The following is a 3,290-nucleotide window of genomic DNA, read 5'->3' on the forward strand; positions in this document are numbered from 1 at the left end:
TCCCAAAAGGGCAAGTGAAAGTGGCCTTATAGACCTGTCAGCCAACTGAATTGTGACTGACGTGGGCTTTGGGTCTCCCATTCCTAATTTCCTGTAAACAGACAACGGCATAAGATTTATGCTTGCACCAAGATCACATAAAGCACGTTTAAAATGAACCTTGCCTATTGTACATGGAATGCTAAAACTACCAGGATCTTTAGATTTTTTAGGTAACGGATTTGTTAGCATGGCAGAACATTCCTGGCTTAGCATTACAGTCTCATGATCTCCTAGTTTTCTCTTTTTAGAGATCAGCTCTTTTAAAAATTTTCCATACACAGGCATATTCTCAAGAAGTTCAAGAAACGGGAGGTTAATCTCGATTTTCTTAAACACATTTAACATTTTGGAATAATCCTTGTCTAACTTAGCTCTCCTAGAAGTAGGATAAGGCAAGGTAACCTGTGTTGGTGGTACATCAGTTTCAGTAATCGGAGTTGGATCAGAAACACTTACCTGTGGAGCAGATGGGGTAGAGATATTACCAGGAATGGGGTCTGCCTTGTCTTGCTGAGGCACAAAGGCTGGTGCGCTTACCTGTGTTCCGCTCCTAAGCGTGATTGCTCGTGCTTCCTCTTCTACCAATTTACTGACCTGTGTTTGAAGCCTTTGGCAGAAAGCTTCATTGTGTGCCGATCTTCCTTCTATGGCACTCAGGCTCTCTCTCAGGACATCTATACTTCTTTCCCATTCAGTCTCAGAACCTGATCCTCGATGTCTGTCCTGCTGCCAATGCGTGCCATTTGACCCATATTGTTTTAGATAATGGATCTGTTCAAGTACAATCGGGCACTCCACGTTCTTGTGCCCTCCGCTGCACACCTCACAGCTTGCTACTGGTTCCGATGATTTCAGGTGAGTTTCCAGTAGATCTACTTTTTCTGTAAGCGCTACTATCTGATGATTTGATTCCGAAAATATTCCAGGGAACTCTTTGGCTGTTGTGCCTCTTCTTGGAGCCGGCTTCTCAACTTGCCAACATGCGCTTCGTTCAGCTAATTCTTTCATCAGATTGTATGCTTGAACTGCAGTCTTGTTGAATAGATTTCCTCCCGCTGCTGCATCCAGAAAGGCACGGCTGACAGGAGATATTCCTGAGTAGAATATGTCAACAAGCTGGTACCGCTGGTAACCATGGTGGGGGCACCGTCTTAACAACTTCTGGAACCTCTCCCAGGCTAGATGCAAGTTCTCACTGTCGGACTACCTAAACGAGGTGATGTCGCTTCTGAATTGTGCAGTCTTTGACGGAGGGAAGTACTTTGCTAGAAACGCTGATACTGTAGTGTCCCAGTCAGTGAGAGACCCTGGCTTAATGGATTGTAGCCATTCTGCAGCTTCTTCTTTCAAAGAAAATCTAAACAGCTTCTGGAAGATCTGTTCAGATGCGACGTCTTCACACTTGAAAGTGCTGCAGTATTCCATGAATTTGTCGAGATGTGAGTTAGGATCTTCGTAGTAATCCCTACCGAACTGTCCCGAGTTCTGGATCATCTGAATCATTGTTGGTCTGATTTCAAATGACATTGCTGTTATTGTCGGATCGAGAATGCCAGAGGTGCTTATAGGCCGCTTTGCCCTCAACAGCTCCATGACCGACGGATCTTCGGCCATTGTGTCACCCTTTTACGTCCTGCAAGAACAATATCAGCTTAAGAATCAAAATGCAATGATTAGTAATTCCCAGAACCTCGGTTCTTGGAATTCCAAACAATTATATAAACCTATCACCAAAAGTAAACTAGTTATAAACAAAAATAGTCCCCGACAACGGCGCCAAAAACTTGATGCTCGTAAAATATATAGCGGTTAACAGGACAAGTGTATCCTATCGCAGTAAGTAATACAGTGCTAAGCACAGGATCGAACCACAAGGACTATTTATCCCAACTAGTCGGCCCAAGGTAGGAACACAATTGTTCGGAAGGGTAAATATGTGGTAGAGTGATTAAAGAGGCTAATTTCTAAAATAAAAGATAAAAACGTTTGACAGGGAAGAATTCGAATTAATTGATGACATAATCTAAGATGGGGATTCCCTTAATTGGATCCCATGTATGATTTACTGGGATTTAGTTTCATATCATAATGATAATTGACGGTAACCACCTAATTAACCACGTGGAGATTGTCAGTCTCCTGTAGTCTATTCGCATGCATTTGGTTGACGGCTTGATTAGGCATATAACCTAGGACATGCAAAGCATTAGGGTCTGTGGTGATTAAGGCTAAAGCCGTAGCCCAGCCACTAGCCCGCACTCCTAGTGGTCTCTAGCGAGGTCAGATTATGCTAATTCGGATTAGGTAATTCCTTGGTCAGGTATCTACCTATCTGCAATCCTAAATTTGTCAGACTCAAGGCATTAGGTTCTGCTATATCAGGCTAGTTTATCATCATCGAATCTCATTCTAGCAATCATCCTATCTCTGACAAATCTAGACATTAAGCTCACATAATCTAATCAATTGGAAACAATCCAGTAAACTAAATCCCTAATCATACATGGTTACGCAATCAATTCATCCCCATCCCAGATTGGATGGGGATTAGTTCATAGTTAAATTAAACAAGCAACTATAACACGCATTATAAGCCTGAATCATCATTAATTCAAATAAGCAAAAAGCAAGAGACAGAGTGAGAAATTAGGAATATAAAACCCGATTTCGTCTGATTCTGATTACAAATCGGGAGAGCCACTATCCTATATCAATCTTCCCCCAAGCTAAGAGCTATTACAATGGAAGTAAAACAATAAAATTGAATACAAGGAAAGAGAGAGAGAAGAACAAAAAAAAAAGAAAAAGGAAGAACCCTAACAAAGATGACATCCTTTTCTATTTATAGTGCAGGCTTAGTTAGGGGTAGTTTGGGCAATTTGCAGGTTGAAATTCGCGCCTAAGGAGTGAGGAAATGCTGGGAAATTGCTTCCAGCTTTTCGTCTCGTCGAGACAAGAAGTATCTCGACGAGACAAGAGGGTGTCTCGACGAGACACTAGGCGTCTCGTCGAGACACCACGCGATAGTTCCTTTTTGGGAACCATCGGCCCGCCTCGTCTCGTCGAGACGGGCAGTGTCTCGATGAGACGAGGGCCTGTCTCGACGAGACATGCACTGTCTCGGCGAGACAGGCACTAAATTGGGGCTGAGTCCGGGTTTTTTCCTTTGTTTTGGTCCCTGGACTTCCGAAATATGCTCCGACGGTCCCTGAATTGTCCGTAGGTGCTCCACAAGGCACGTGTCTGGT

At 43.2% G+C, this 3,290-nt stretch overlaps 1 non-coding gene across 1 annotated transcript; it reads left to right on the forward strand.

The window, feature by feature from the left end:
* Nucleotides 1–1,171: 1,171 nt before the first annotated feature.
* LOC136234476 (small nucleolar RNA R71) lies at nucleotides 1,172–1,278 on the forward strand. The gene has a single exon (XR_010691358.1). It is a non-coding gene; the product is annotated as a small nucleolar RNA R71 (small nucleolar RNA).
* Nucleotides 1,279–3,290: the final 2,012 nt, after the last annotated feature.

The sequence above is a fragment of the Euphorbia lathyris genome, chromosome 6 (genome assembly GCF_963576675.1).
Source record: "Euphorbia lathyris chromosome 6, ddEupLath1.1, whole genome shotgun sequence".
Taxonomy (NCBI): Eukaryota; Viridiplantae; Streptophyta; class Magnoliopsida; order Malpighiales; family Euphorbiaceae; genus Euphorbia; species Euphorbia lathyris.